Source organism: Penaeus monodon, chromosome 6 (genome assembly GCF_015228065.2).
Source record: "Penaeus monodon isolate SGIC_2016 chromosome 6, NSTDA_Pmon_1, whole genome shotgun sequence".
Lineage (NCBI taxonomy): Eukaryota > Metazoa > Arthropoda > Malacostraca > Decapoda > Penaeidae > Penaeus > Penaeus monodon.
The window spans coordinates 47,588,817-47,598,052 of record NC_051391.1 but is presented as its reverse complement, the minus strand read 5'-3'; the positions used below and the strand labels follow the sequence as shown (position 1 = coordinate 47,598,052).

At 41.2% G+C, this 9,236-nt stretch overlaps 2 non-coding genes across 2 annotated transcripts; both read left to right on the top strand.

The window, feature by feature from the left end:
* On the top strand, window positions 1-72 carry Trnaa-cgc. Its single transcript has one exon. It is a non-coding gene; the product is annotated as a tRNA-Ala (tRNA).
* A 7,689-nt stretch (window positions 73-7,761) lies between these two features.
* Window positions 7,762-7,833, top strand: Trnaa-cgc. Its single transcript has one exon. It is a non-coding gene; the product is annotated as a tRNA-Ala (tRNA).
* Window positions 7,834-9,236: the final 1,403 nt, after the last annotated feature.

Genomic DNA, 9,236 nt, shown 5'->3' with positions numbered 1-9,236 from the left:
GGGGGTGTAACTCAGAGGTAGAGTGCTCGCTTCGCATGTGAGAAGACCCGGGTTCAATCCCCGGCACCTCCAAGTACTTTGATGCTCTTTTCAATTACCCTCTTAATAATTCGCATCGCCATCATTATCCTCACGCAGTTCTCATGATCATTCTTCGCTTTTGCAAAGTCAAAATGCAAAATAAAGAAAAAATATTCAGCAAGATGAACTCTACTTAACATGACGGTTAATGACAACGGTGTACCCGACAAATTAAATGGGCTTTATAGGGATGACTTACTAGAAAGGTAATATTCTAATTGCGGTTTATACAGCCTGCTTTAATGCTAGCATTTTTAAGAGGAGAAGCTATGAATTCAAGAAATGCATTGGGTCGTCTAAACGTTATTATGCAGAAGTGCACGAACATACGTTTATGTGTGACTAACAAAAACAGTATGGATGTAAAGTAAGTAGTATGTGTGTAACAGCGAGTAAGAGAAAATACTTGAGTTTGTGATTGTGTACACGTGAGTCATGTTATATGTCTGTGCGTGTTAGCAGTCATTGCTTAACTTTAAGTAATAAAAACTATATACACCATAAATATGAAAATACTATTTCCCGATGTTTCCCCATATGAATGAATAAGATGAACATGTTTGTGTGTGCCTGTGGAATATTTCGTTCCGGATCCTTTAAATCTTCCCATTTTGAATTTCTGATTCACAAGAAACGCGGTGTCGTTTTTTCTATGAATTTTCACATGCTAAAATCCAATATGGAATTTCTAGATTGAAGTTACTATTTCCTTTTCTAATTTTGAATGTCTTAATATTAGTTTTTTTCGCCCTTGGCATTCAAATTCTTGGTTCGCTTTGATAATCATATTGCGCGATTTATTGCAATAGGCCTGTTTGCAATGTAAAAATCCTTTTAAATCTTCTTGTTAGGTCGTGTTCGCGGCTGATGACAGGATACGGGTGAATGATGAATGTAAATGGAAAAACGATACGAGATCAAAATGTGTACGAACAATATAAAGATGAAAATGATGTTTTTTTAGATTGACTACGGTGTTGCAGATAATGGCCTATTTTACTATTATTCATTTTTTTTTTTTTTTCATCTCCATTGGTATTAAATATTTTTCATTAAAAATTAATTAATAAATTAAGTAGCAAATCTGAGAAGCTGAGAAGTGATCTCGGCCATAAAACTAATTTTGAATTCTGCAAATGCGAGGGACGCTTCATGACACACTCTGTGTTAAGCCGACGCTGCTATTACATCTGACGCGGAATCAGCTGATATTTCATCGGATATGCTATTCCAACAGATCGGTTCACGCTAGACCAGTGTTTCCCTAAGGTCAACGGTGCGGCTCCCTGGGGAACTTTGGATAATTCAAGGGATCGGTGAGGACAAATTGAGCAGAAGGGGAGAGGGGTTGGAAGAGGATGGTAGGGAATAGCGGGGGTAAGTGGAAGGCGACAGCATGTCCACAATTTTTTTTTTTTTTTTTTTTTTTTTTTCTTATACCTATATAGATCCGGTTTTAGCTGAAAACACCTCTAGAATACCTAATAATAATAAAAAAAACAACTTTTCTTTACTTCGCTCGGCTACATTTTAAAATTTAGGGTTTTGAAATGTATAATACTATTAATGCTTCGTGTTACCGCCACCAGCTTGGCGAACGCTGGCAAGTCAGTATGGAATGGATGCCACTAACGCCTCCGTTAACTGGCCTCCGTTAACTGGCGTCCGTCAGCAGGGCGTAATCATCCCTATGTCGTAATTACTGAGAAAACGATGATGTGACGATTACGGGTATGATCCTTGGGGAAGTCTCTGGCCATGGCTGCCCAAACATTCTCAATGAGACTGAGATACGGCGATGTAGTTGAATCTGCCACATGAGATCTGGCGATGTAGGTGAATCTGCCACGGCGTAATCTTGGGGTGTTTCCAATATCACACCTTCACGATATTGCTCGTGTGTATAGGGATATTATGCTGAATGAGGTAAAATGGCCTCAGCTCGGGGTTCTACATCCGTCAACTCCCATACAGACTACCCAGCAATTTCTGACAGTCTGCGTGCTGAACAAAAGAGGTTCGTGCCTCTGGTAGTAGCGATGCATTGTTAAAAAATAATAGTAATAAAAATAAATAAGAAGAAAATGACTCACGGTAAGGGGATGGAGCAACTACCGGTCACGCACCCTTCTCAAACACATTAGCTCATGAAATTCATGCACTCCAAAGAAAGGTTCTTATTTGTTTCTCATACAACTCACTGATTTATAGTTTTGAATGACATTCACTTGATCATTCTCCTCTGCCATGCATGTAGGGCGTCCATTTTTGGCCTTGTGGATCCAGTTGCTTAGTGTTGCTGGATCCTGAGAGAAGTAGTTGGCTTCGCAATACCTAATCTTTGATATTTTAGATCTTGATAGTCCCTCAGAGTAAAGCGTAATTATGACGCTATAAATGGTCTATGCTAATACCTGGCATGATATGTGACCCTAGGTTTATCAACTCCGAAACACTATTCGAACACATTATGAAGGTTCATCTGTTCCGAGCTTTGAAAATAAGTATCAACATCAACTCCTAGTGATCGTTTCGGTTTCATCTGCTCCCAGAGAAAAGATACTATTTTCAGCGAGTGTACTTTTTTCTTGTTCTACTATTTTGCTACTTCCAGAACTTCAGCTTCGTAAGGGAACACATTAGCTCCTATAACTATAGTTTTCCTGTTTTTAAAAGAGAAAATGTTTCATTTGGGGGGAGGGGGGGGGAGGGGGAGGGGATGTGGCCTAAGAGATATAGGTGCAGTTTTAATGTTAACATAAACTTGAAAAGTAAGGATTCATTGCTGTTTAAGATTTTAACTTTGATTTTCTTTCTACGGCTATATCTACAGCCAAGGGACTAATTTGCATGATTAATAATTAAATAACTTACTGTTATTCATAGTAATATTGTTATTTATTATTTTTAGTAGTAGTAGTAGTAGTAGTAGTATCATCATTATTACTACTATTACTGTAAAGTTTTGCCATGCAATAGTGTTGCCATTGTCACTCTTTCATTCCTATTCGCTTTGACAAAGTAAAAAAAAAAAAATCAGCAACATTAACTCTACTTAACATGGCGGTTAATGCCAATGGTGTAAGCGACAAGGAAAATCAACCTTACAGGGAGTTACTAAAAAGGTTATCTAATTGCGGTTTCTACAACTCTCATTAATTTCTAAGACGAGATATTATTAATGTTAGGAAATGCACTGGGAGTTTACACGTTCTTATGGAGAAGTGCACGAACAGACGTTTGTGTCTGACTAATAAAAACAGTATGGATGTAAAGTAATTTTCATTTGTGTGACAGAAAGAGAATATAGTTGGGTTTGTGATTGTGTACGAGTCATGTTATATGTTTGTGTGTGTTTGTGAAGTCATGGTTTAATGTTAGATAATATATATTGTATACACCAAAAGTATAAATATATTTTTTTCCTGATGTTTCTCCATACGCGTGAACAAGAACTTGTGTGTGTCTGTGCTTGTAGAATATTCCGTTCCGGTTGCTTTAAACCTTCCCGTTCCGAATTTCCAATTCCGAAGAAATACGGAGTCATTTTTCTATGAATTTTCCCATGCTAAATCCGTCTCCATTCGTTTCGTAAATTCAATATGGAATTTCTAAGTTCAAGGTCCTATTTCTATTCTAATTTTTAATTCGCTTGATTGATATGCCTTTTCTATTTCTATTAGTTCTTTCGTCCTTGACATTCAAAGTCTTGGATCGCTTTGTTGATCATATTGACACGTTTTACTGCAATAGGCCTTTTCGCCAGAGGAAAAATCCTTTTAAATCCTTCTCTCGCCAGGTCGCTTATTTTCTGATTTCCGAAATAAAAATAATAACATATGTCGATAGATTTATATTACATAAATGGAATAACGATACGAAATCAAAATATATATAAAGGTAAAAAAAAAAAAAAACTATAATTTTTTTTATTTCTATCTCCATTGGTAATGAATAATTTTCATTAAAAAGATGAAATGATCTCGGCCATAAAGCTAAATTCTACAAATGCAAGGGGCGGTTCATGACACACGACGCTGCTGTTATGTCTGACGTGGAATCGACTGATATTTCATCGGATATGCTACTCCAACGGATTGGTTCGCGCTAGACTAGGGTTTCCCAAAGTCGACAGTATCGCTCCCTCGGGAACTCTAGAAGACTCAAGGGGGTCAATGAGGAAAAACTGGGCGGAAGGGGAGAGGGGTTGAGATGGCAAGGGATGGTAGGCAATAGTAAAGGGAAATGGGAGGCGATAACGTATCATCACCAAAGTCTCTGACATCTAAGAAACACTAATGGTTTACCAGTAATGAAATCAACATCAAGGTATCCTGACGCATCTCGTAGTCCCTATCTTCTACCAAAGGGAACAAACGGAAGCTCACTGGCTCCCTTCCACACTGATGCTGAGTGTTTGATCTTGCACCGACTACATCCATCTCATTGACATATGATTGCAATTACAAGTACTTTTCCTTGTTACGTTATTTCGCTACTTTCGTCTTCGTAAGGGATGCTATTACCTGATAGGAATGCAGCCTTTCCTGTTTGTAAACGATTTTTTTTTTGGGGGGGAGAGGTATAAAAAGAATCATCATCATCATCAAGGGGCTAACGCCGACGGGGGCGCATGGCCGCATCCACCCTTCGCTTCCAGCCACGAGGATCCCTCGAGGCGAGTCTCCAGGCAGGCACACGGCCCATCTCTAGTTCCTCACGACAGGTCTCGTCGAGCTGCCCAAGCCATGATCTCCTAGGACGTCCCACAGGTCTCCTCCACCCAGGGTTGTCTCGCAGAGAGACAACCTGGTGGGCAGGGTCGTCCATAGGGAGGCGAGCTAGGTGGCCATATAGCCTGAGTTGGCGATCCCGGATTATGCAAGTAACAGGTCCCATGCCAGTCTCACGGTGTAACCGCCGGTTGGACACGTGGTCCTGCCAACTGTACCCCATGATCCGGCGAAGGGACTTGTTACAAAAGGCATCAAGGCGAGACTCCAAGGCACTGGATAGCGTCCAGGTTTCGCTTCCATAGAGCAAAACTGGAAGTATCAAGGCCTTGAAGACACGCAGCTTGGTCCTTCTGCATAGGTACCGACATCTCCAAACGCTCTTGTTGATCGAGTTCATGGCTCCTGTTGCCAGACCAATCCGTCTACTGACTTCCTGGTCTGACAACCCAGAGATATGGACTACGCTACCAAGGTATGTAAAACTTTCTGTGACTTCAACGTCCTCGCCGCAAGCATGGATCGACTGAACGGGTTCCCCTAACAGGCCCCCAAAGTCCTGAATCTTGGTCTTGGTCCAGGAGACCTCTAAGCCTAGGGGCTTCGCCTCATTGCTAAATGCATCAAGAGCCGCCACAAGTGACTCCAAGGACTCAGATAGGATGGCAACATCGTCGGCAAAGTCAAGGTCCGAGACCTTAATATTGCCTAGTGTTGCTCCGCACTGACTTTGGCTAGTAGCTCTGCCCATTATCCAGTCCATACAAGTGTTGAAAAGTGTGGGTGCAAGGACACAGCCTTGCCTCACCCCTGAATTAACAGGGAAGAAGTTCGACATACCCCCACCACACTTTACAGCACTTTCAGTACCAGTATAGAGGCTTGCTATCAGGCCAATAATCTGTGTCGGAATTCCCCTGAGCCTCAGGATCTCCCATAGCGATTCCCGATGCACCGAGTCAAACGCCTTCTTGAGGTCGATGTAGGCTGCAAGCAACCCACGACCAAACTCACGACGGCGTTCCACAATTACTCGAAGCGCTAGGATACGGTCTATTGTGGACTTGCCAGGAGTAAATCCAGACTGCTCCGGTCTCTGGTGCCTCAGTAGGTGGTTGCGGATCCGTTTCAGAAGAATGTGAGCGAGAACCTTGCCTGGTATGCTGAGCAGTGTAATGCCACGGTAGTTGCTACAGTCCCATCGATCCCCTTTCCCCTTCCAGAGAGGGATGACCACGCCCCTCAGCAGGTCAGGGGGAATGGTACCAGACTGCCAAATGGCAGTCAGGACTGTATGCAGGCCCCGAGCCATAGGTTCACCCCCAGCCTTTAGCAGTTCAGCAGGGATATCACATATGCCTGCAGCTTTCCCACTCTTCAACTTGGAAATCGCCAGCCTAACCTCTGTTAGGGTAGGAGGTTCCTCGCTGATGGGTGGGTCCGGCACAGGCACTGAGACATCGCTTGCATCCAAGCTAACTGTTGGAGGATCCACCTGGTACAACTGTTCAAAATACTCAGCCCAACGTTCACGAACCCCAACATGATCTGAGATGATCCGTCCATCCGCTGATCTGACTGCAGTCATCTGTGAGGAGGGCTTAGGGTTCAGTTTTCTCAGGGCTTGGTAGGCAGGGCGAAGGTCATTTACCAAGAAATGGCCTTCGACCTCCTCAGCAAGATTCCTGATGAACTGTTCCTTGTCCCTTCTCAGCAGTGTCCGAGCCCTACGCACCATGGAACGACGCAAGACTTGATTCCCATTTAGCCGAGCCTTGCGACACGCTTCAGTGGCCTCTAATGTCTCCAGGGAGATGGTATTCTGCCTTGTCCTTGAGCGTACGCCAATGGACTCCTGAGCTGCTTCGAGTGTTACGCGCTTGAAGGACTCCCACAGAGCAACTGGATCCGTCAGGTTGCTGGTTTCTGAGAATCGGTCAGAGACTGCCGTGGCGAACCCACGGGCACACTCCTCCTCCCTTAGTCTGTCCAAGTGAAACACCTTAGGGTGGCCACTGGAAGGACGGGGAGTTTTGAAGTGGACCCGCAGGGTAGCCACAAGCAGCCTATGGTCGGTGCCACAGAACTCAGCACTCCGGTAAACCCTGCAGTTCTGGAGGATCCTCCATCGCGTGCTCACAAGGATGTGGTCGATCTCCTTGGCCACTGTACCCGTATCGCTGTACCAAGTCCAGCGATGCGAGTTGGAGCGCTGGTACCAGGAGCCAGAGATCCTCATTTTCTGGGACCTAGCAAAGTCCTGGAGAAGGAGGCTATTCTCGCTGCTGGGATCAGCTCCCGAGCCATGGGGGCCGACAGACATCTCGTAGCCAGCTCATAAAAAGAATGCTGAAGTAAAATTACCAAACAGGAGTTTAGTAGTGCTGCCTGTCACAGAGTTCTACATCTGCAGCCCTTAAATGATTAGTACCTATATCAGAGTATAACTTTATGCCCAATATTACCACATTATATTTACCAGTACTCTTTCTCAGAGTCATGTACGTATTGCACTTTATGCATACATTTCCATATCAATATATAAACTCACTGACAAGGCCTTATGTGATAAACAAATGCCTGTCTATGATTTGTAAATGTTTTGAATTGCATTGAATTTAGGAGGAGGGGGGGGGGAGTTATAGGGGCAGTTTTAACCATAACATACACGTATTTAAATGCGTAAATTTTATTTTCTTACTTCGGCTACAACTACAGCCAAGGAACTAATTTCCTTGATTAATATGATATGGTAGGTTACTATCATCTTTATTATAAATCAGCATTATTACTATCATCATTTTTTTATAATTATTACTATTATCACTTATTATTATTAGACTTAATCATGCAGTAGTAGTGTCATTGCTATATTTCATTCCTAGCCAATTCATAAAGCTAGTTTTCAATTTTTCATCGATTCTTGTGTTTGCATACAGAGTTATATGGGGGTGTAACTCAGAGGTAGAGTGCTCGCTTCGCATGTGAGAAGACCCGGGTTCAATCCCCGGCACCTCCAAGTACTTTGATGCTCTTTTCAGTTACCTTTGTAGTAAATAAACTATCATTGTCATCTCAATAATTCTTTCCCTTGTAACAATAAGCACTGACATCATTTTACCTACACAGTTCTCATGATCATTATTCGCTTTGGCAAATTCAAAATGCAAAATTGGAAAAAAAAAATCAGCAAGATGAATTCTACTTACCATGGTGGTTAATGACAACGGTATAATCGACAAGGAAAATAGTCCTGATGGGGATGAATAACTACAAAAGTTATATTCTAATTGAGGTTTCTACGGCTCTCATCAATGCTAATGACTCCCGTTCTAGCAGGACTGGAATCAGCTTTCCCTTTCATTTCTAAGACGAGAAACTATGGGTGTTAGGAAATGCATCGGGTTTACAGGTACGTTTTTATTCGGAATAAACGTTTGTGAGTGACTAATAAAAAACAATAAGGAAGTAGTGTGTGTGTGTGTGTGTGACAGAAAGAGAAGACACCTAAGCTTGTGATAGTCTAAGTCAGAATCATGGTATATGTTTGTGTTTGTGAAAGCATGGTTTAATGTTGATAATATACAATATATACACCATAAGTATGCATATACTATTCCCCTATATATCCCCAGATGAATATTTGCTTCTCTGTGGAATATTCGATTTCCAGGTACATCGAACCTTCCTGCTCTGAATACCCGATGCAGAGGATAATTCAGTGTCATTTTCATACGAATTTACTCATGCTAAACCCTCCATTCGTTCTGTAAATTCAAAATAGAATTTCTATGTTGAAGTTCCTCCTTCCTCTTCTAATTGATATGCTTCCTTTATTTCTATTTATCATTTCGTCCTTGACACTCAAATTCTTGGTTCGCTTTGTTAATAAATTTGACGCGTTTTATTCCAACAGGCCTGTTCGCCAATCAATAAATCCTTTAAATCTTTGCTCTTTCTTAGGTCAAGTTCGCAGTTATCTCCCGTTCTCCGTAATTAATATATATATATATATATATATATATATATATATGTTTATGTATATATATATATATGTATATGTATATATATATATATATATATATATATATATATATATATATATTTATTTATTTATTTATTTATTTATTATATAATTGATATGTAGATGGGTTGATGACAGGAAATGGGTGGATGGATGAATGAACATGAATATATATATAGAATTACAATACGTGGTCAAAGTATCTGCGAACACTATAATGATGAAATAACAGCATGTTTAGTTCTACAGCTGCTTAATTTAGATTTACTATTCCATTTCTCAGTGTTAAGATAATGGCCCATTTTACTATTACTCGATTATTTGTATCTTCATTTAATTTTCACTGAAAAGTACCCTGATGAGCTAAGTAGTAAATCGCCTGTGAAGTGGTCTCGGTC